Here is a 24,225-nt window from a genome sequence, read left to right as displayed (position 1 = left end):
CCATTTCAGAGGGTTGGGGTGGGGATTAAAATGATCTAGAATATGGAAAGTTTCTGGCATGTAGTAGGTATCAGTCTACATTTATGCCCGCCCAACTCCCATGGATTCTGGGGAAGCCAAACTAGGCCGGGGCGGGGAGGGGGGAGGGAAGGCCTTCTTACCCAAGTGATCATTCATGATTTGAAGAGGCCAAGTGGCAGGGCTCATGGGAAAGGGGTGGGTGGCATGTAGGGCCGCCAGACTTAGCAAATGAAAAATGCAGGATGCCCAGTTCAATTTTAATTTAATTTTAATTTCAGATAAACAACACGTAATTTTGTCATTAAGTATGTCCCACCTGGCCCACCTGGATTTTATATGGCACAAAAATGTGGGCTGCAAACCAGATTGGGATGGGTTGCTCGCATCCTAGAGCAAGCAGCTCCGGTTCAGGTTTCTGATGAAAGATGTTGAAGGAGCAGGGCAGGGCACGGCTTGCAGGGACCACCCCCTCAAGGTGCTCAGGCTGGGCCCAAAGGGCTTCACAAAAGAGTAATTGACTAGCAATTATCATCAGTTAGAGGCTCTGGGCGCAGGCCTTTTTAGCAGAGAAGTGGATTCTAGTTCTTAAAAGGATTTGCTGACTGGAACAAATGCCTTTCCTAATCAGTACAAATTGTTCCTTTAAGCAGGAGAGGGCCGTGAGTCCCTTCTTCCAGTGAATGTGGAGGCAGCATTATTTCTGGGGGTTTCCGCTTTTGCTCTTCCTTCTGGGGCGCGTGATGATGGTAGAGAAGGTGGGTTCGGCGTTGGGGTGGTTGAGAGGACCTCTGGGAGTGTCTTGGCTCACCCAGAGTCTCAGGTCTAGAGCCAGCTGATTTAAGAAGAGCCCCTGCCCTTATAAACTGTGTGCCAAAGGACAAGTTCTTAATCCCTTTGGACACAAGTTTCTCACATGTAAATGGGAATAGTGATCAGTCCTGCCCCACTTCACAGAACCGACCTGACTGTCAAATAGGAGACGGTGTGTTTGCCAGGCTTCCCCGGTGGAGAGGCCCCTGCCCCGTCCGAAATCCTGCCTCTCCACTTCCCCATCCTTTTCGTTTCCAGAAGTTTGAGAAACGGACTTGCACCCAAGCCATCCAGAATTGGAAAAGCAAAACCCACACCGGAACCCAGCTGATCCTATGTTTACACTCCTCCTGTCCTTCCCCTGCATTATATGCAAGCACTCATGGCTCAGTGGGGTTTGTCCCTTTGGGTCCCATCTGCAGTTTAGGGGCAGAAATACCCGTGTCCGTTGATGTCATGTTGGAGTTCTTCTGACTTTCTCCGATTTCCACTTTGGTCACTAGGATGTCCTTTCCAACCTTCTGCCCCAGGCTGAGCTCGGCCTTGCCCACTCCCAGCAGCCCCTCACCCCGGCCTGCTCTCAGCCATGCCTTTCCGATCTGTGTCCCTTTGCCTAGGCAACTGGCGGAAGGGAAGGGAGGCCAAAGCTCCTGATGCAATCCTGAACCTAGAAAGACCCCTTCTAGTCAGAGAGGCTGGAATCCCTGCAACACTGTTGGGCTTGCTTTGAAGCTGTGCTGACCAGGATTGTTACGTGACCCCCAATGAGACTCTTGGGTGGCCCAGGGAGACAACCAGGTCTCGTGACTGGAGAAAGGAGAGGGTAGACAGGAAGCTTCTGCATTAGGATAGGTACCCTTGCTCTCTCAAAGGGAGGGGACGTTTGCCCGATGATTTAGACTAAAGTCGTCCTAAATCTGATAAAGAGTGTACGTTACAGAACATCCTGAGAAAATTCGTAAATTAACTCCTTTAATTCCAGTAGGAAACAAGATGGAGGGAAGTCGCGGAGGGGATGGCCGCTCGCTCCTCCAACTCATGCCCTGATTCAGACTTCTTCAGAGGTCTCAGAGCCTGCAGGGACGGAGAGAGAAGCAAAGGAGCCCAGGACACTAGCTTCGCCTGGGCAGAGCCCTCCTGGTTCCCACCGAGTATGGCACCGGAAGCCCTACGCCAGATTAGGATGATGAGTATTCCCGTTTTCCAATTTGGAAACCGAGGCCTAGTCTCCTGAGATCATTCAGTTAGTGAACGGCAGAGCTGGCACCAGAACTGGGTGCCCACCCCACAACACTAAGGCTGCCGGCCCAGGATCTGTTCTTATCTTCAGGTTTTTCCTGATGCATGATGGCTGGCTTGACCTCATTTTAAACAACGAGTTTTTACTGAAAAGAAGCCTTCCCCAGAGGTTCAGCAGGCCCCAGGGGTTATTCAGATGAAGAGTCTACTGAAAATTATCCAGTGCCTACTGAGTATGGACACTGGGTGGGGCATTTTCACAAATATCTCCTATTCACGGGAGTCCAAAGTGGGTGTGGCTGCCTCCATTTCACAGACGGGGACTTGGAGAGGCTGGGGAAACTCACTCAAGGTTGTGCAAGTTAAGTGAGTAAGCCAGAGTTCAGAAACACTTTTCATTTCTCCCTCATACCCACCCAAGTACCTCTGCACCCCAGAAAGCCAGACATTATCTTAAGAAATACTTTTACTTAAAAAAACTTTTTTTAAAAGAGCAAAGAGATTTTGGATGCCCAATAAAATCTAAAATCTTATTATGGCCCTCAAGGCTCTGCAGGACCTTTCCAGACGCATCTCTTATCCCTCTTTCCCCATTCAGGACATTCCGGTAGCTCTGAATTTCTTCCTGTCTTCCCTTAAGTATTTGACATTTGCTATACACCTTCTCCCCAGGACCCCCTTTCCCTTAAATGTTTGTATGGGTGGCTCCTTCTTATAGTTCAGGTATCAATTCACATGATACTTTCTGAAGGCCCCCACCCCCACCCCATCTCCATTGACGCTCGCATCCTGAATTGTCACATAGCATATCATCCAGGTTTATTTTTTAATATTTTCTTATTATCTGAAGTCATCTTACTAATTTTGCACTTGTTCACTGTGCGCCTCCCTTACTGGATTGTGAGTCCCTTGTCCATCTTGACACCTGCTTTATTCTGGTGCCTAGAATAGCGCCAGCACATGACAGGTGCCCTGAAAAGATTTGTTGAAAAATAACTGAGTGCAATGAGACTTAGGTCCTGCAACAATGTTATTCCTGATCTCCATCCTGACCAGGGCTATTCTTAGCAATGAGAGAATCTTTTCTTTCTTTTTTTTTTTTTTTTCTTTCTTAACAAATCTCATTAAAATCATCCTTACCTCCGATGTAGCCAGGGCTTTAAGCAGGTGGTTTAATCAAGGCAAGGAGGTGAAGGTTCGGGGCAGCCAGGATTACCCACAATGCAGTCTTCCGCTGGCCTGGAAGCAGAAGGAATGTGTAAATAGGTGCGGGGCCCTCCGGAAGATCCATCCTGCTTTCTGCAATAATGTAAAAAGAAAACTTTCAAATACCACAATTTGCAAATGAAGACCTTTAAAATAATGGGACGGCAGCTCTGGAATGGGATTATTAGGATAATGCGATGTTTAAGTGGGCGCTTTCCCTCTCAAGGACCTGCCTGAATTCTGCTGAGCTCATTCCACGAGAGACCTCAGAGAGATCAGTTATGACTTTTATTAAAGTCAAACCAATACCTGTATTCGCAGCCGCCTGGAGGAAATTTCTTTCTGTAACTCTGATTGAAGTTTAATGGGAACTACACAAAGAAAATTTACTTAACCTCCTCACCCATCTCTTCTACGGTGGAAGTCTGTTCATCACGTGCTCTGCTCCCGGGAGACACTATCCAAGATAGCACTTCTCAATTTCATAATATTTTTCAGAGTAAAAGAGGGAAGACAGATGCAGACCCCAAATACGCCAGAATACCATGTAGCCGATGTCTGATTTCACTTGTACAGGAACAATGCAGGTGTTCTCTCGAGGGCTTGCGCATTCGTATTTTACAGATTACAAAATAAAAGGCCTATGAACCACTAAGAAATTATGTTACATGCATGTGAAAGTGTATGGCTATAGAGCTCCGGATTGGTTCATACTGCTGGTTGACCTCAGCTCCAAGCACTAAGGCAAGACAGGCACCTGCTCTTACACAGGAAATAAAACCTGTGAATGGCACCTCTCATTCCAAAGAGACCTAGACATCATATTATTAACATCTGCCATGTCTGTAGCATTTTATAGATGGAAAGTACTGAAAATCTCACATTTTCTTACAAAACTGTCACACATACAAAACATAGGTTTAAGTTTGTACAAAATGTTCAATTTGTATAAAATATTAAAGAGTTAATTATCTAGGTAAATATCACCTAAGTCAAGGGATAGGATGTTTCAAGCACCCAAAGCCCGCTGCGAACCCATTCCTGGTCGCTCTCGCTTCTTGCTTCGGACTTTTACTGTAATTGCTTGTTTGCTTTATTTGACCGTATTCCTAGAGACAATATAGTTTAGTTTTATAGTATAGTTATAGTTCAGTTTAGTTTTACCAATTCAAACATCATACAAGATACACTCCTTTGTGTCTGGCTACCTAAAAAAAAATTTTTTTTAGTGTTTATTTATTTTTGAGAGACAGAGAGAGAGAAAGAGCCAGAGTGTGAGCAGGGGAGGGGCAGAGAGAGAGAGAGGGAGACACAGAATCTGAAGCAGGCTCCAGGCTCTGAGCCCTCAGCACAGAGCCCAACTTGGAATTCGAACCCACAAACCACGAGATCATGACCTGAGCTGAAGTCGGTCACTTAACCCCCCGAGCCACCCAGGCACCCCTGGCTACTTTTGCTTAACATTTTGTTCTTAAGACTTATTCATGAATCTTAAAAGAATGTTCTTCTGTGTCTACAGAGATCATTTGATTTGCTGTTCAGTGTTTGCTGATACATATACCACAGTTTAGTTTTTGAGTTTCCTGTCAATGGACATTTGGGTTTGGATTGTTTCCAGTTTGGGGCTATTACAAACGATAGGCAATAACATTCTTGTGCCTACATTTTGGTGCACATATGCATGAGTTTCTCTAGCAGGCATGTCAAACTATGATGCTTGGGCTAGTGCTGGCCCATCACCTGGTTTTATAAAGTTTTATTGGACTACAGCCATACCCACTTGTTCACAAAACAAAAGTGTCTATGGTTTTCATGCTCTGAATGCAGAATCCAGTAGTCACAGCAGAGACCACAGACAGGGTCTGCAGAGCTGATGTTATTTACTATCTGGCCCTTTTCAGAAAAAAGTTTATGGACTCCTGCTCTAAGGCACAGGCTTATGAGGAAATTGTATGGTGATAGGGTTTGCTCACTTTCAACCGTATTAGATACTGCCAGGGTTTTGTTTTTTTTTCCCCAGCACATTTCTTTTTACAATTTTTGGTATTTTATTATGAAAATAATATTTCAAAGTTTAATATTGCATATTCAAGACACAGTATTATTGTACAGCTTCAGGGTTTTCTCAAAAAGGATGAAAAAGTACTAATTATTCCAACTACACCCCATGCTAAATTTCAAACATGGCTGAACATTTAATGAAAAATAAGGCTTATTTATGTAGCCATTTATGGCCCACCAGTTGTTTCATATCCTGTAATAGAAAGTCCTCATCATCTGATCTGTTTGGTGGGATTGCCAATCCCTTGCTATTTTAGTGTACTTTCTGTATTTCAGATGGCTGCCGTTACAATTTTGTCCTCTCGTTGAGGGACCTATATAAACTTATTTACAACGATGTGAGTCGTTTGACCCAGTGGCCATTCAGTCTGAAGATGCACAAGTTTTGAGTTATAAAGGATTAAAGGAATGCCATGTGTTTTTAGAAGTTGAGTCAATGAGCCTCCTTTATTCACTGATCTTTTTCTCACCATCTTCAAAAATTTCTTCTCCATCATTAACTGATGCTTCTTGCCTCTGCTGGCATTCCAACACCAGACCATCCCGTCACTTTCTACTTCGGTGAATTCTACCCCATCCATCTCTTCTCCTATGCACCAGTGAGGGAAGGTCTGGTGACCATTATGGAAAACTGCTCCCATATGAGTGTTTTATTTCTTTTACCTTTATTTATTTTTGAGAGACAGAGAGAGACAGAGCACAAGTGGGGGAGGGGCAGAGAGAGAGAAGGAGACACAGAATCTGAAGCAGTTTCCAGGCTCCTAGCTGTCAGCACAGAGCCCGATGCGGGGCTCGAACTCACAAACCGTGAGATCATGACCTGAGCTGAAGTCGGATGTTCAACAGACTGAGCCACCCAGGCGCCCCTCCCATATGAGTTTTAAAAGTCATGAATAGTGGTGCTGTTGCCCATAAGCATGGATGCCTGCTTGAGGCCCTGAGAAGGGACTTCTCGCCGGATCCCCTGGGGGCCCTGAAGAGTGCCCCACACAGCCACCTTGATGCTGTTGGCTAGCCACTCCACAAAGTATCTCTGTTCTTGTTCTAGGTGGTCAGCATCTGCTCTCCCACCTCTTCTCTGGACTTGGGGCCCCGACCTTGACCTGGGGATGGAGGTGGGGTATTTGTTCTGTAAGAGATAAATGTTCTCACTATCGGTCTCCTGGGAAGGAAGTGAGGTGGACCTCAGAATAGGGGAAAGGAGGATCTTACAGTCTTTCCAGGGCCTGCCATCCATGGAGAGGGACATGATTAACAGGGCCTTCCCTCTGGCCCAGCAACATGGCAGTACTTCTGGAGAGAGAAGCAAAGGTGGCCAGTGGATGACCTCAGTGGAGAGCACACACAATTGAAGGATCATAGGAACAGCTCTAGCTGATATCCAGTTCTGATTTTCTTCTATTAACCTTGCCCTCCACTCCCACCCACCCCTTTACTGGGCAGACTGTTCTTTGGGGGAATGAATGGAGGGTTTTGTATCCAGGCTTGGGGCAAAGCAGTAAAGGACAACTCAGAGCAGCATAGAGAAAGAGCTATAGAATAGCAAAAGACCTGAAAGAAACCTTCAGTAATAGGTAGCAATCACTACTATGATTGAAATATGTTTAAAAGGTAACTATTTAAAGGGAAAAAATAATGCATTGTGAGGTGTGGTGTAGAAGCTGGATCTTTGAGTAGTGCCAAAGCTGGGAGGGGAGATTGTAGAAGTGTGTGGTAAGTTCTTATACTATATGTACAGCAGTATCCCTGTTGAAGGTTGAATGCCATAAGTTGAACACGTATACCATAAACTCCAAAGCAACTACTAATATAGCATAAAAAGAGCTACAGCTGATAAGCCAACAAGAGATCAAGAGAATCATAAAAACATACCCAATTAATTCAGAAGAAAGCAGGGAACAAGGAACAGCTGAGACAAATAGAAAGCAAATAGATGGTAGATTTAAACCCAATCATGTAAATAAAAACAACAAACTCATACATGGTCTATATAATCCAATTAAAAGGCATCGGTTGCCAGATTAGATTATAAGACAACATATACTCTGCCTATAAAAAATCCATTTTATTTATAAAGACACAAGTGGGTTAAAAGTAAAAGGACAGAAAAAGATACACCATGCTAACAGAAATCAAAAGGAAGTTGGAGCGCCTATGTTAACATCAAAGTACATTTCAGAGTAAGAAATATTACCAGAAATAACGAGTATTATTTCATAATCATGAAAGGGGCAATTTACCAAGAAGACATAACCATCCTAAATGTTTACACATATGATAACAGAGCAACAAAACATACAAAGTGAAAACTGATAGAATTTAAAGGAGAAAGAGACAAAGCCACAATGATAGTCAAAGATTTCAATATTCCTCTCTCAAAAGTTGTTAGAACAATAGGCAGAAAATCAACAAGAATATAGGAGGCTTGGGATTCTCTCTCCCCCTCTCTCTCTGCCCCTCCCCCAGGTGTACTCTCTCTCTCTCTCTCTCTCTTTGTCTCTCAAAATAAATAAATAAACTTAACAAAATTATATAGAAAGCTTGAACAGCACCATCAATCAATTTACTGATACTTATAGGACATTCCACCCAATAACAGAAGAATGTACTACATGGAACATTCACCACAAGAGACCATATTCTGGGCCACAAAGTCGCAATACTTTCAAAGGAGTCATGTCTTCAAAATATAGTTTCAGACCACAGCCAGCAACAGAAAGATATATGGAAAATCTCGAAATATTTAGAAGTTAACACGATTTCAATAACCTATATCTCACAGAAAAAAAAAAACCCAACACACAAAAAAGGAAGTTAGAAAGTATTGTGAACTGAATGTAAGTGAAAAAAATACCATATCCCAATTATGGGATGCAGCTAAAGCTTGAGGGAAATGTGTAACATTAAACTCCTATATTAAAAAGAGGAATGGTCTCAAAGCAATGGCCTCAGCTTCCACCTTAAGAAACTAGATAAAACAGAGTAAATGAAACCCAAAGGAAGCAGAAGAAAAGAAATAATAAAAATCAGGGTGGAACTCAATGAAACAGAAAGCAAAGAGCCATGGAGAATAACAATGAAACCAAGAGGTGGTTCTTGGAGATCTTAAAATGGCTAAATCTCTAGCCAGACTGATCAGAGAGAGACAGGTGGGGTGGGGGAGACACACCTTCATTCATTACTAGGAACATGCAAATTTAACTTACAATAAGATATGCTATAGATCTATTGGACTGTCTACAAAGAATAACCAGGGGCCTTTGGGTGGCTCAGTCAGTTAAGCATCCGGCTCTTGATCTCATCTCAGGTCTTGATCTCAGGGTCGTGAGTTCAAGCCCCACATTAGGCTCTGCACTGGGCATGAGGCTTCCTTAAAAAATGAATAAATTAAAAAAAAATAAAAGAACAACCATACCAAGTATTGGCAAAGTGGTGGCACAAGTGAACCTCATATACTGCTGCGGGGAGTGCAAAATGGTTGAACCCGTTTGAAGACAGTTGGCAATTTCTTAAAAGGTTAAACATTCACCTACCATATAATCTGGCCATTCCATTTGTAGACAATAAGTAGAAATGAAAGCCTTTGTCCATGCAAAGAATCATGTATAAATGTTCACAGCACCTTTATTTGTAATAGCCAAAAATTACGTAGACATAGTACACAGACATAGTACATAGTACAAAAATTACGTAGGTGAATGCACAGACAAATTATTGTATAGTCATGGAGCAGAATACAGTTAACAACAAAGAGTAAAATATTTTCTTTTAATTTTTTTAATGTGTATTTATTTTTGGGAGAGAGAGAGAGAGGGAGAGAGAATGAAAGGGGGAGGGGCAGAAAGAGAGAGAGAGACACAGAATCCGAAGCAGGCTCCAGGCTCTGAGCTGTCAGCACAGAGCCCAATGTGGGGCTTGAACCTACAAACCGTAAGATCATGACCTGAGCTGAAGTCAGATGCTTAACTGACTGAGCCACCTAGGAGCCCCCACAGAGTAAAATATTGATACATGCAAGAATATAAATGTAAGATCTTAAAATAAGTTTATTGAATGAAAGAATACAGGCAAAAAAAATGAGTATATATGATATCATTTCATTTATATAAAAGTCGATAAGTGAAAACTAAATTATAGTGCCAGAAAGCAGACCAGTGGTTGCTTGGGCAAGGAGAGACAGAAAAATGGGTTATAGAGAGGAACAGGGAAACTTTGAGGGGTGGCAGATATGTTCATTTTCTGGATTGTGGTGATAATTTCACAGGTGTATACATGGGGCAAAACTTATGAAATTATATATTATAAACATGTCGCATTTATTGTATGTCAGCTGTACCTCAATAAAGCTGCTAAATGCTTGAAACTATCTGAAAAGATCAAGATTTGAAGAACCAAAGGTAAGCTAATATATATATCGTAAGAATCAGTGAACCAGAAGACAGAACTGAAGATACTGTCTGGACTGCAGCAGGACTAGTCAATGGAAGAACTAGATTAAAAGATAGACTATATGAAAGAAAATTTAGATGAAATGAGTATATTCTTTGAAACCATAGCTTATCAAGAAGCTGAAAGCCCAAATAGTCCCATAATTATTAAATAACGTTGAGCAGTTAAAAGTCTTCCCATAAAGAAAACCACAGATCTGGGAGGTTTTACCAGTGAGTTCTATCAAACATTCAAATGAAGAAATTTTTCAATCTTACATAAACATTCCAAAGCACCAAAAATGGAAGCAGTGTCTGTCTGCTCTATGAAGTTACCATCATCATGAAAGCCACATTGGACACAGACAGCGTGAGAAAGTAAATTACAGATCACTCTTACTCATGAACCACAGGTGCAAAAATCTTTTTAAAAATGTTTATTTATTTTTGAGAGAGAGAACAAGAGAGAGAGAGAGTGGGGGGGGGGCGGTGAGAGGGAAAGAGAAGGAGGAGGGGCAGAAAGAGAGTGAGAGAGAGAGAATCCCAAGCAGACTCCACACTGCCAACATAGAGCCCAGTGTGGGGTTTGAACTCATGAAATGTGAGATCATGACCTGAGCCCAAACCAAAGTTGGATGCCCAATGGACTGAGTCATCCAGCTGCTACCACAGATGCAAAATCCTTAAAGCATCAGCCAGTGGCATTCAGCAATGTGTCTAAATGATAATACATTTGACCAAATTGGGTTGATTCCAGGAATTCAAGGTTAGTTTAACAGGAGGAAATTCACAACATTAACACAAAAAGTACCTGAGTAGCTAGGAAAATCCTTTTTTTGTCTTTCTGCGATTTCTTCCTCTGGCTATCATGTGACATGTGGACATATGGGCTGAACCATGAGGTGGCCTTGAGAGGAAAGCCATCCTCTGAGGTTTGCAAAGCAGAAAGATAGGAACTTGAATCTCTGATGACACCAAGGAGCCACCATACCAGCCTTGAACTACTAACCTTCTGACTTCTATGTGAAAGTGAAATAAAGTCCTATCTTGCTTAAAGCATTGTCATGATTTTAAATATATATCTATTACATCAGCAGAAGTGAATCCTAATGAATTCTGACACGGATTAGTTGAGGGGAGAGGTATCCAGAAAGCTTCATAGAGCATATAATATTTGAGTTGGGACTTGAAAAATAAGTAAAATCTTACTAGGTAGAAAATATTAGAAACAAGAAAGGCATTCTAGACACAATAATAATGGTGTGGAAGGGTACAAGGAGTGAAAAAGCATGGTTTGCTTAGAAAATAGCAAGATGAGTGTAACTTGTGTATTTCTTGAATATTCTGTTTGAGTCTTAGGCCTGGGTTAGGCCTGGGGCTGAACTGGGCTGGAGGAGAGAAGGGTCACTTTGAAGCTCCATTACATGCAAACGAGCACCTCTGGGGGAAGGCAGTGACCTTTCGAAGGAGCTGTGTGAGTAAACACATATTAGCCAGGCAGGACACAACTCAATGAGGGGCAGTGAGTCCTTGACTCGCAAGAAGGTGATTTGAGCTCAAGTCTTTGCCTCTAGCGCGGAGAATGTGCTTCAGACAAAAGTGACCACGTAGTCTTTTTCCCTGGTGGCTCTGCACAGGTGGTTCTGCCTAAGCTCCCTGCCTCTTCCATCAGTTGAGTGCAGTCCCCAAACAATACAATTCCTAAGAAAGGAAGTCTCTGCAGAGGAATAGGCACAGAGGATTTAGAGGAAGTCAGACCCTATAGCATATATAATAGCACAATGCCATACACCTTCCAGTTTTCCTGAGTTGGTAGTGGCATAATTATTTTTTTTTTTTTAATTTTTTTTTTAATTTTTTTTTATTTTTGGGACAGAGAGAGACAGAGCATGAACGGGGGAGGGGCAGAGAGAGAGGGAGACACAGAGTCGGAAACAGGCTCCAGGCTCTGAGCCACCAGCCCAGAGCCCGACGCGGGGCTCGAACTCACGGACCGCGAGATCGTGACCTGGCTGAAGTCGGACGCTTAACCGACTGCGCCACCCAGGCGCCCCTATAGTGGCATAATTATTAATAGTACCTTTTTTAATCTCAAAAGTATCCTCCTTTGTATAAAAAGCATTATGATCACCCTACTCACTTGTGTAAGGACTTCACAGTTTATAAAGGAACTGTTATGCCTTTGTTATTGCTTTCAGTCATTTGGAGAAAAAAACAAATCATAACCATTCTTCTTCTTCCAAAGGAATTTGGGGATCGGAGAGACACTTTTGGGGATGTATTAACTGATCCTATTGTTTCAGACAGAGACACTCAGGAGGGAGGGAACTGCTTCTATAAGACCAGTGTTAATTTTGTAAAGAATAGGGTGGAAGTTGCAACAGGAGGAATATGCATTTCTCAGATGAGACTAGGCTGTGTGGTCTTTGAAGAAAAGTGGGACTTGCAACATGAAGAGCCTTTGGTGACTCAAAATAAAAGTAGCCACTAAAAATGGAATAGGGGCTGGGGCGCCTGGGTGGCGCAGTCGGTTAAGCGTCCGACTTCAGCCAGGTCACGATCTCACGGTCTGTGAGTTCGAGCCCCGCGTCAGGCTCTGGGCTGATGGCTCGGAGCCTGGAGCCTGCTTCCGATTCTGTGTCTCCCTCTCTCTCTGCCCCTCCCCCGTTCATGCTCTGTCTCTCTCTGTCCCAAAAATAAATAAACGTTGAAAAAAAAAAATTAAAAAAAAAAAAAAATGGAATAGGGGCTGTCACATCCCTTTCCCCTGTGCTTCCCCATCACCCATACAATCAGAGGACGGGAGCCCCAGTCCCTCCAGTGGTGCCGGAGGGAAACTGAACTGGGGATGCCTCTCCCTCAGACTCTCCCCCCAGCAGTGGCTAAAGTTTGAGGGGTCTCGGTCTGCAAGGCACAAATGGTCTAGGGATTATTACCCCGTTTTCCAGTTGGAGACATTGACACTGAGAAGCTAAGTTGACTTGCTTGAATTACAGAGTCTACAAATGGCAGAAGCAGAGCTTAAATCTAGGAGATTCCTTGATGAAGAAATAGCATGGCTAACGGCGTTCCAAGTTCCCCAGAGAAAACCCATGACCTGGGATGTGGCAAGAGGAAGTGGGAATTTTAGCCTAAAGATGAAGGACCCTTGCAGGCACAGGATATGATCTCTGTCATCAAAGCCCTGATAGGCTGCCACATGGGAAAGAAATTACCCTATATAGGTTGGATCCAGAGAGTGAGGCAAGGACTAATGAAGGAAAGATAAAAGGAAGCAGATGCCAGTTCAACATAAAGAGAAGGAAACTAACATTTCCTGAATATCTATCTATGCCAGGCGTTTTACATGCACACTCTTGTTTAATTCACACACAGAGGAAAACAACCTGCGAAGTAGATATTATCCTCATTTAAAAAATGAGGAACCAGGAGACTTCCAAGTTAGGGTAATGGTAGGGTAGCTTGTATTGTACTAATTATCTTACTGATATGAATTATAAACCCTGGACAAAATAGAAAGAAAGTTAACTGTTTAAAGGTACTGGAAAATGACCAAAGTCAGGCAGAAACTAGAGGGAATTTGACTTTTGAAAGAAGAGAACCACACTGGGTAATACCCATTTATCCAGCTTTTCATGTGAAGGCAGTCCCCAGTCTATGTGGTGTGCTGGAGCACTTCCAAGAGAGCTCTTGTAGAAAGTTGCCATCATATTGGCTTGAAGAGTCAGAGGATGAACAATGGGCCTGCCGGAAATTGCTGTTGGAAATTGAAAGGGAGGGGGATCCCAGAAAGAAAGGAGACCCCCAACTGCATATACATGCCATTCTAATCCTTGGCTGATACCTAGATCCTGAATGTGGGGAAAACAATAGCTGGACATTTCCGGGGGGGTGGGGGGCAAAAAAGGACTGAGCAGAGGATTTGGAAACTGCCTACCATGGATGCAGAGTTTAAAGTTTGAGTGCTACCAAAAGAGAGGGCCTCAGTAAGTACCTCACACCTTCCACCGAAACCACAGAAGGACCACATCCTAGGATGAAATTCCACATCCCAGGATTAAGGCACTCATCCCAGGACTAAGGAAAAAGCCAAACAGAGTCTCTTCAAAGGCTAAAACTAAGCTCTATGAAGCCCAAGGGAATCCAGTGTTAATTTACCTGCTCATTGGAACAAAATCCAATACTCTTCAGAGAAAGATAACCGAATGCAGAGTTCTCCATGCATAATTAAATTTTGAAGAAAATTGTTGGTCATGTGAAGAAACAGACAAATGTAACCCAGTGAAGAGAAAAATCAGTTGATAAAAACAAAGCGACAAAGGAGGCTGATACTGAAATCAGCCAAAGAGAACATTAAAATACCTATGAGAGATATGATAAGCAATCTTTAAGAAAAGGTGTACTAATGTGTGAAGAGACGGGGAATTTGAGAACTATGAATACTGTAAAAAAAAAAATAAATAAAAGAACCAAAAGGAAATTCTAGAATTTAAAAATACTGTCTAAAAAGTATTTATTAGAAAATATCATAGTAGATTGGATAAAGAAGAAGATGGAATCAGTGAACTAGAAAGTAGTTCAATAGAAATCATCCAAACTGAAGCAGAGAGGGTGAACAGGTTGAAAAACAATGAACAGAGACTCATTGGTTTGTGACATGGGCATCAAGTGGGTAGGCAAATGAGCAACCTGCTATCTCAGAAGGACAGGAGGGAGGGAATAGGGCAGAACAAATATTTGAAGAAATATTGGTCAAATGTTTTCCAAATCTGATCAGAAAAGAAACCCACAGATCCAGAACTTTCATCACCTCTCAAGCAAAATAAATACAAAGAAATCATATACTGGCACATCAAAGTTAAATACCTGAAAAACACAAATAGAAAAGCCTTAAAAGCAGCCAGAAGTAGCTGATGTCTCATCAGAAACAAATGAGGCCGGAAGACACCATTAAAGTGCTAAAAGGAAAACAAAAAACAAAAAACAAAAAACAAAACCCTGCAAACATAAAATTCTAGATCAAGTGAAAATACTTGGCAAAAACAAAGATAAAATAATTTTAGATAAATAAAAGGCAACATAATATGTCATCAGGGGACCCAGCTACAAGAAATGCTAAAAAAGTTCTTTAAGCTGAAGAAAAATGAGACCATATGGAAATTCAGATCTCTAGGCAAGAATAAAGGCCACTGTAGATGGTAACTATGTGGAAAAATATAAGAGAAAAAATTTTCGTCCTTTGCTTAAATATTGGAAAAATGAATTGACAGGACTTCCGCTTCTGGCCAAGATGGAGTAACAGAGCTGCATTTAACCTCCCACTTGAAACAAAAAACGAACAAAACAGGATAAAATATATGAAACAATGGCTCTGAAGGCATTAGACATTATGCAATGAAGAAAAGAGGTCCCTAAGTGACAGGAAACAAATACATCCCTATTACTGGCCCGGTTTACTGCCTGGAGGAAGTTTCTAGGCAATGACGCAGGAAGGCAGAACCCTGGAAGAGCCTCGCCATGTTCCTGAGTTGAGGAGGCTGAACTGGAGGTCCAGAAAAACAAAGGCATCTAGAAACCTCAGTGCAGTGTATTGAAGAGGTGAGCTGTGCACAGGGAGAACTTCAGAAACCTGCAGACATTTGCCTGGAGTGTTCAGTTGAAAACTATCTGAGGCCAAGAAAAGAATTACCAAGAGGTTAGAAGGAGCAGTGCCTGTAACTCACACAGACTGGAAATGGTGCCTGTTCCCAACACTTAGTGAAAATCTTAAGTCATAGACATCAGCTAGAGTACTAAGTAAAGTACTCAGTAGTGGGAGATATTAATTGCAGGCTAAATGCTGCTTGGGTACCACGTAACTGAGCTTAAAGTCAAGAACCAAAAGGATTAAATGGTTTCCAAGTGATCTAACCACATCCTAAAACAAAGCTCAAGACTACCTTCGGAACTACAAAAATACTCAGCATCCAACAAGGTAAAATTCACAATATCTTTGAATCCAGTAAAATAATTGTCAGGCACACAAAGAGCCAGGAAAATAAAAGTCACATTAAGGAAGGGGTGCTTGGGTGGCTCAGTCGGTTAAGCGACTGACTCTTGGTTTCGGCTCAGGTCATGATCTCACAGTTCGTGAGTTCGAGCCCTATGTCAGGCTCAGCACTGACGGCACAGAGCCTGCTTGGGATTCTCCCTCTCGGCCCCTACCCTGCTTCTGCTCTCTCTTTTTCAAAATAAGTAAACAGACTTAAAAAAAACTCATAATGAGAAAACAAAATCAATCAAAAATGACTCAGAAATGACATAATTGATAGAATTAGTAGACACACTCATTGACACAGTTACTACGAATGTGTTCTGCTAATCCAAAAATACCCTGAAATAACCACATTAATCTCCAAGTAAATTTCACCACCCACACACCCACACACCCACACACACACACACACACACACACACATTATGAGGGGTAAAGATGGTCATTCATAATGATCAGAGGGTTAATTTTATAAGGATATAAAAATCTGAAATATTTATGCATCTATTATCTTCAAAATGAAGTAAAAACTGCAAGGAGAAATAGATAAATTCACAATTATAGTTGGTGATTTCAATTTTTCTTTCTCAATAATTGATAAAACAAGTAGACAAAATATCAGTCAGCATATAGAAGACTTGAACAACACTATCACCAAATTTGACCCATTTAACATTTTTAGAACACTTCATCCAACAACAGCAAAATGCACATTTTTTTTCAAGTACACACAGAACATTTACCAAGATAGAACATAAAATGTCTATGTCTAGGCCATATATTATGTCTCAATATATTAAAAATTGTTCAATTCATACAAAGTATGTTCTGTGACCATAAATGGAATTACGTTAGAAATCAATACCAGAAAGATATCTAGAAAATTCCCCAATATTTGGAAACTATATACCACAGTTCTGAACAACTCAGGTCATAAAAGGAATCAAAAGGTAAATCAGGAAGTATTTTGAATTGAATTAAAATGGAAACACAGGATTTTGAAATAATAGAGAATACAGCCAAAGTAGTGCTTAGAGGAAAATTTATAATCTTATATGAGAAAAGAAGAAAGGTATCAAATCAATGAGTTTAGCTTTTACTCTAAGAAACTATAATTTAAAAAGCAAATCAGACTCTGAGAAGAAAATGTGGAAGTAATAAATATCAGAGTTGAAAAGAATAGAATAGAAAAAAAATAGAACAGTAGAGAAAATCAATGTAACCAAGAGTAGGTTCTTTGAGAACATCACTAAAATTGTGAAACCTCTATGCAGGCTACTCAGGAAAGAGAGAGAGAGAGAGAGAGAGAGAGAGAGAGAGAGACAGAGAGAGAGAGAGACAGAGAGAGAGAGAGAAGATACAAATTACCCACACCAGGAAGTATAGAGGTGATCACTACACAGTCCACAGATTTTAAAAGTGTAGTAAGGTAATATTGTGAACAACTTTATGCCAGTAAACTCTAGAATTTAGGAAATGGACAAATTTCTTTAATGGCTCAGTCTATCAAAGCTCACTCAAGAAGAAATTCACAATGTTAATTGCCCTGTATTCATTAAAGAAATTGAAATTTTTTATATAATTTATTGTCAAGTTAGTTAACATACAGTGTATACAGTGTGCTTTTGGTTTTGGGGGTAGATTCCTGTGATTCATCGCTTACTAAAGAAATTGAACTTTAACTAAGAACCTTCCCACAAAGAAAACTCCTGGTCCAGATAACTTCACTGGTTCACTGGTGAATTACAACAAACAATTCAGAAAGAAAAAATACCAATTCTGTATAACCTCTTTCAGAAAGGTAAAGGCATTCCCCACTCATTAGATGAGGCCATTGTTATTCTGATATCAAAACCAGACAGATAGTAAGGAAAGAACACTAGAGACTGATTTCCATCATGAATAGAGATACAAAAAGTGTTAACCAAAATTTGGCAAATCAAATGCAGCAATATGTAAAAGTGATAATAAATCCTAACCAAGTAGAACTTAATCCCTGGAATACAAAATTTAGTTTGACATCAAATCTATAGATGTAATTTACCATAACAGACTAAAAACCATATGATTTTCTCAATAGATGCAGAAAAAGCATTTTATAAAATTTGGATCCATTTTAGATTAAAAACGCTCACAGACTAAGAATAAAAGGGAAAGTTCTCAACCTGATGAAGGGCCTCTGAGAATATACAACAGTTAACATCACACTTGATGAAAACTGAAACTTTCTAAGATCATGAAAAAAGCAAGGATGTTCACTCTCACTACCTCTATCCAACATTGCAGTAGAAGTACCAGCCAGTACAATTAGGCAAAAAAAGGATATGAAATCATCCAGAATGGAAACGAAGAAGTAAAAATGTTTTTATTCACAGATGACATAATTGCCCTAGAACTAATGAGGTTAGCAGGATTGCAAGATACAATATATTTCCTACCATATAATTACCCAATATACCATGTGTTTGCATATGATTATACAATATATAATCAATATAATTCAATATATCAGCAACACAAACTCAGAAATTGAAGTTAAAAGTAATAGCATCTACACTGCATCAAAAATAAGAAATAAGGATACATCTGACAGAACATCTATGATCTGTCTACTTGAAAATCACAAAACTGTTTTGAGAAAAATTAAAGAAGATATAAATAACTGGAGAGATATGCCATGTTCATGTATTAAAAACTTGATATTATTAGGGGGGCCTGGGTGGTTCAGTCAGTTAAGCCTCTGACTTCAGCTCAGGTCATGGTCTCATGGTTTGTGGATTCTAGCCCCGCATTGGGCTCTGTGCTGACAGCTCACATCCTGGAGCCTGCTGTGGATTCTGCGTCTCCCTCTCTCTCTGCCCTTCCTCCGCTAGCACTGTGTCTCTCTCTGTCTCTCAAAAATAAACAAAAATGTTAAAAAAAAAACCCTTGAGGGGCGCCTAGGTGGCGCAGTCGGTTAAGCGTCCGACTTCAGCCAGGTCACGATCTCGCGGTCCGCGAGTTCGAGCCCCGCGTCAGGCTCTGGGCCGATGGCTCGGAGCCTGGAGCCTGTTTCCGATTCTGTGTCTCCCTCTCTCTCTGCCCCTCCCCCGTTCATGCTCTGTCTCTCTCTGTCCCAAAAATAAATAAAAAATGTTGAAAAAAAAAAATTAAAAAAAAACAAAAAAAAAACCCTTGATATTATTAGTATTTAAAATCTCCCCAAATGGATCTATAGATTCAACTGAATTCTATCAGTCTTTGTTTTTCCTGTGGAAATTGACAGAGTCCATAATTCATATAGAAGCACAAAACACACAGAATAGCCAAAAGAACTTTGAAAATAAACAACAGTATAGAAGGACGGATACTACTTGATTGCAAGACTTATATTATAAAGATACTATAATAAAGATAATATGGTATTTGCTTCAAGACAGATACATAAGTAAATGGGACAGAATGGAGGGTTTCAGAAATAAACCCCCAATTAGCCAATCGATTTTCAACAAAAGACAAAAGCAATTTGGTGGAGAAAGGTTAGTTAGTCTTTTAACAAATGATGCTTGGGCAATTGGATAGCCATATGCCAAAATCAATCAATCAATCAATCAATCAATCAATCTTTCAGGAGGTCAATGTCCAGGACAGACAGTGACATGGCTGTCTAACTGTATTACAAATGTAAGAAACAATCTCACTAAAGTGCTGGGGTTGGGGTTGGGGGCAGGGAGGTTCGGACCTAAGTAACTTTGGAAATGAGCCCGTAGGACTAAAGGTAACACAACCAAACAACCTGTGAATAAGAACTGTACCCTAGTTGATAAAATTGTTTCCTATGGGGAAGGAGTTCACCATGCTGATAGCACTGAGCATGTCTGTGGGAAGTGAACAATTAGGTGAATGGATGGCGGACGGTAAGTAGGACTCAAGTTTCTCATTGTCAGAGTGAGAGGCTACAAGTAAGCAAAGGGAGGAGGCTAGCATGACCCATGTGGTAACGGATTACAGTAAATCCATTAAGTAATTAATAGTTCATTAATAAGTAATTAAGTAAGCGTAAACACGAACTCATGGTTAGCTTAGTAAAGATACAAATGCTCATATACAGAAGGACTCAGCAGCAGCAATGAGCGTATCTAATACCCCGGTTTTTACTTTTTAAATTTTTTTAAATGTTTTTTTGCACTGTTGGTGGGAATGCAAATTGGTGCAGCCGCTCTGGAAAGCAGTGTGGAGGTTCCTCAGAAAATTAAAAATAGACCTACCCTATGACCCAGCAATAGCACTGCTAGGAATTTATCCAAGGGATACAGGAGTACTGATGCATTGGGGCACTTGTACCCCAATGTTTATAGCAGCACTCTCAACAATAGCCAAATTATGGAAAGAGCCTAAATGTCCATCAACTGATGAATGGATAAAGAAATTGTGGTTTATATACACAATGGAATACTACTTCGCAATGAGAAAGAATGAAATATGACCTTTGTAGCAACGTGGATGGAACTGGAGAGTGTGATGCTAAGTGAAATAAGCCATACAGAGAAAGACAGATACCATATGGTTTCATTCTTATGTGGATCCTGAGAAACTTAACAGAAACCCATGGGGGAAGGGAAGGAAAAAAAAAAAAAAAGAGGTTAGAGTGGGAGAGAGCCAAAACATAAGAGACTGTTAAAAACAGAACAAACTGAGGGTTGTTGGGGGGTGGGAGGGAGGGAAGGGTGGGTGATGGGTATTGAGGAGGGCACCTCTTGGGAGGAGCACTGGGTGTTGTATGGAAACCAATTTGACAATAAATTTCATATATTAAAAAAATAAATAAATAAATGTTTTTTAAATTTATTTTTGAGACACAGAGAGACAGAGCATGAGCAGGGGAGGGGCAGAGAGAGAGGGAGACACAGAATCCAAAGCAGGCTCCAGGCTCCGAGCCGTCAGCACAGAGCCTGACGTGGAGCTCGACCCATGAACTGTGAGATCATGACCTGAGCTGAAGTCGGATGCTCAACCGACTGAGCCACCCAGGTGCCCCAAGGTTTTTACTTTTTAATATCACTCTCCAGTAAAAGCAACAAGGGCTCTTTGGAGAAATGGTTGTTAGGACCAGAGCAGAATATATGTAAGATGATCCTGGAGTATCTTATAGTGTCACAAAGGAAGAGAGAGCTCAAAAAAGCAAAAGCAAAAACACAGTGGTGGGATATGTCAAAGCCACAAGGGAGTTCCCAGTGCCCAAAACTAGAGTTATGCGAACCACAAAATAAATAAAGTAGTATTGGATTATGACCCAAAGTGTAAAGTAAATATCCATGAGTCCATACAGACATAAATAAATGGTTGAATAAATTAATAAATGGAGCGGAAGAAACAACTCTCCCATGCAGAAGAATTCCAAATGAATTGTGCGGAGACTTGGTCCTCAAGGAGCTGGAGCATGACCCCCCCCCCCCCACCCCAGATAAGGCCCTGGGGAGGGGATGACAGGGTTTGGGCTTTAACCTCAAATAATTGGGAGTAGGAGACCCACCTCCCATCCTTGTTAGCTGTGTGATCCCAGCCATTACCCTTCCTAAACCTCAGGTTTTTTATTTGCACAACGGGGATAACAGTATCACTTAGCTACCTGTCAAGAGTCTCTACGAAGGCCGAATGTCTATACAGCTCTCAGAATAGTACTTGGGACATGTACTCTATAAATTATAGTCCTATGTATTTTTAAGGTAATGTGTCAGTCTGTTCCAGCTGCTATAACAAGAAACCACAGACGTCGTGGCTTGAAACAACAGAAACTTATTTTCTCACTCTTCTGAAGGCTGCAAAGTACAAAATCATGGTCCAGGAGGGTTCAGTTTCTGGTAAACGTGTTCTTCCTTCCTTGCTGCTGCTTTGTCCTCACATGGCTTTTCCTCAGTCTGTGCATGGGGCAGGGAGAAGCCTGGGACAGAGATCTCTTTCTTTTCTTTATCAGGCCACCAATCCTATCGGATTCTAAGGCCCCACCCTTCTAACCTCAATTTACTCTGAACTACTCCCTAAAGGCCCTGTCTCCAAATACAGTCACATTGGGGGTTAGGGCTTTAATTTAGGAATTTTAAGGCTGGGGACACAATTCAGGCCATAGTAGGTAGTATGAAATACAGAATAAGACAACTCGAATTCTTATTCTAGATTCACCGTTTGCTAGCCGTGCTGGGGAAACCTCTCAAGTTCCTCAGGGTTTTTTTTTTTTTTTTTCCACTTAAGAAAATTAAGGTATTATTTTTATCCAATAAAATTCACACATTTAAAAATATCGTTAAGTGAGCTTTTTTTAAGCAAAAAAAAAAAGGTTTTCATTTTAGAACCGTTTTGGATTTACAGAAAAATGGCAAAGATAGTACAGAGAGTTCCCATATACTCAGCACCCAGTTTCCCCTATTATTAACATCTTAAATTAGTATATTACATTTGTTACCGTTAATAAAGGCATGCTGACATACCACTAGTTAAAGTTCATACTTTATGCGGATTTCCTTGGCTTGTTACACGATATCCTTTTTCTGTTCCAGGATCCCATCCAGGACACCACATTACATTAGTCATCCTTAGGCTCCTCTTGGCTATAACTGTTGCTCAGACTTTCCCTGTTTTTGATGATCTTGACAGTTTTGGGGGGGGGGGGGGTACAAGTTGGGTATTTTATACGATATCCCTCACTGGGATTTTTCTACTGTTTTTCTCATAATGCCATTCATAATTATGAGTTTTAGGGCTGAAGACCACAGAAGAAAAGAGCCATTTTCACCACACCATGTCAAGGGTGCATCCTATCAACATGATTTACCACTGATGCTGTTGACCTTGATCGCATGGCTCAGGCTGCTTTGGTCGGTTCCTCCACTTAAAGTTACTCTCCCCTCCCCCTTTCCATACCACATTCTTTGGAAGGAAGCCACTATGCACAACCCATGCTTTAGAGGCTCTACCTCCTTGAGAAAAAAAGGTGGATGTAAATTATTTGGAATTGTGCATGTGGAATTTTTCTCTTCTTCCCTGTTTGTTTACTCATTCAATATTTGCTTATAGCAGTATGGACTAACAGAAATATATTTTATTTGGGGGGGTGGTGATAATCCAATATTATTGTAATGTACTCTGTTGCTCTAGTTGTCCCAGCTTTGGCCATTGGGAGCTCATTCAGATTGGCTCCTGTGTCCTTTTGACATGGTCTTATCATTTTTCTTACCTTCTGTTTGTCTCTGCCTCTCTCCATTTTAGATATTATTCACTTGCTGTTACTATAAGGTGCCCCAGGCTCATCTTGCATTTTCCTGTCCCAGCTCTAGAATCAGCCATTTCTCTAAGAAGCCCTAGTTGGTTGTCTTTAATGGAGAATGGTATTTAGAAACCAAGATCCGGGCACTAGACATGATTTTTGCTATTGGAGCATCACTACATCAAGGCTTAAAGTATGTGGTGAGAAAAGGCAGTGCATTTTGAGTTGAGGCCTGGAGGATAAGAAGGAATAGCTACTTTAGACCTAGCAGAGAGTTCTAGGCAGAAGAATTGCTAGGAAAAAGCATATAAGGAACAAGCTTGACTCATCCGAGGGATAAAAAGAGAGCCAGAGAGGCTGGAGCAGATTGGAAGAGGAGAGTGATGCCAGGTGAAGGTGGGGGATGACCAGAGCATCGTGGGGATTGCAAACTAGAGAAGGCATCTGGACTTTACTCACAGGGAAATGGAAGCCACTGAATGTTTTTAAACAGGGTTGACGCCAGTTGATATAGATAGGATGCTACTGCCTGGGTTCAACTGACCAGCTTGGAGGAATCTAGGTGAAAGATGAAGGTGACGAAGGCCTGAACCAGGCCCAAAGCATTTGACTAGCAAAGGCTTTATCCTGCTGTGCCGAGACCAGCAGTTGGACAGATCCATGGGGTGCTAGATTTCAGGGTGGGCCCCGGGGTGCACAAGCTTATAAAATAAGGCAGTTTCCTGCTCTAAAATCTATGAGTAGAACAAACCCGTATCCCGTGTTGATATGTGGGAACTGGAGTCCCAGGGAAGTCTTCAAATTTCTAAGTTACCAAACACACTACCCACCCTTGATGCTGCTGCCCAATCCTAAAGGATTGTGCTTGGCCAAGGTCATCCCTGGGTATGGTCCCTCAGCCTCTCAGCATTGTGCAGCCAAGCATGTCAGCTCTGCCCCAACGAAGCCACAGTGCTTGCTGGCCCAGGATATCCCACCCCATGCACATGCTGTCTCCCATCTCCTTCCTCTCAGCCCATCCATATCCATAGGTCTGTTCCATCTTTGAAGACCTGCCTTACACTTACCTCCGGGAAGACTTTACCAGTGGACCCAGCTGTCTCTGTGGTGCAAGTCCATCCAGGTTGGGTGGCTTCTGCTCCACAAGAGGTACTCAGGACTTCCCTTCCATACCAAATAGAAAAGGC

General features: G+C 41.5%; 1 long non-coding RNA gene across 1 annotated transcript; it reads right to left on the bottom strand.

Annotated features, from left to right (window-relative positions):
• Positions 1-1,786: 1,786 nt before the first annotated feature.
• LOC131504985 (uncharacterized) lies at positions 1,787-24,225 on the bottom strand. Its single transcript, XR_009258227.1, has 3 exons — positions 24,106-24,225; positions 3,211-3,309; positions 1,787-1,905 (listed from the first exon to the last, which is right to left on the bottom strand). It is a non-coding gene; the product is annotated as an uncharacterized LOC131504985 (long non-coding RNA).

The sequence above is a fragment of the Neofelis nebulosa genome, chromosome 2, assembly GCF_028018385.1.
Source record: "Neofelis nebulosa isolate mNeoNeb1 chromosome 2, mNeoNeb1.pri, whole genome shotgun sequence".
Classification (NCBI taxonomy): Eukaryota; Metazoa; Chordata; class Mammalia; order Carnivora; family Felidae; genus Neofelis; species Neofelis nebulosa.
This window is presented reverse-complemented; position numbering and strand designations above follow the sequence as displayed.